At 65.0% G+C, this 349-nt stretch overlaps 1 protein-coding gene across 1 annotated transcript in view; it reads left to right on the top strand.

Annotated features, from left to right (window-relative positions):
- Positions 1-349, top strand: part of ADAMTS4 (ADAM metallopeptidase with thrombospondin type 1 motif 4) — a 22,492-nt gene that overhangs the window by 4,701 nt on the left and 17,442 nt on the right. The window lies entirely within an intron of this gene.

Below are 349 nucleotides of genomic sequence, written 5' to 3'. Positions count from 1 at the left end.
CGTCCCGCCTCAGAACCCCCCACTGCACCCCACGCCCCCCAGCCCTCTCAGGTCCTTCCGTCCAGCCCAGCTCCACATCCCTGCCCCAGCGCCCAGATATCTTACTGGTCCCTCCCGTCCTCGTCCCGTCCCCATTCCCCATCCCACACACCCCACTGCACCCACATCCCATCTCTCTCAGCGTCCTCCATCCCTCCTGGGTTCCTCCATCTGTCCCCAGGTCCCCATCCACGCCCACACCCCTGTATCCAATGCAGCTCCCCACATCCCCCCCCAGCTGTCAAATCTCTCCTGGGTCCGCAATCCCATCCCATCCCCATCCCATCCCCATCCCATCCCATCCCATCCC

This window comes from Meleagris gallopavo, chromosome 27, assembly GCF_000146605.3.
Source record: "Meleagris gallopavo isolate NT-WF06-2002-E0010 breed Aviagen turkey brand Nicholas breeding stock chromosome 27, Turkey_5.1, whole genome shotgun sequence".
Taxonomy (NCBI): domain Eukaryota; kingdom Metazoa; phylum Chordata; class Aves; order Galliformes; family Phasianidae; genus Meleagris; species Meleagris gallopavo.
The sequence above is the reverse complement of the archived record's forward strand: the minus strand, read 5'-3'. Positions and strand labels throughout refer to the sequence as shown.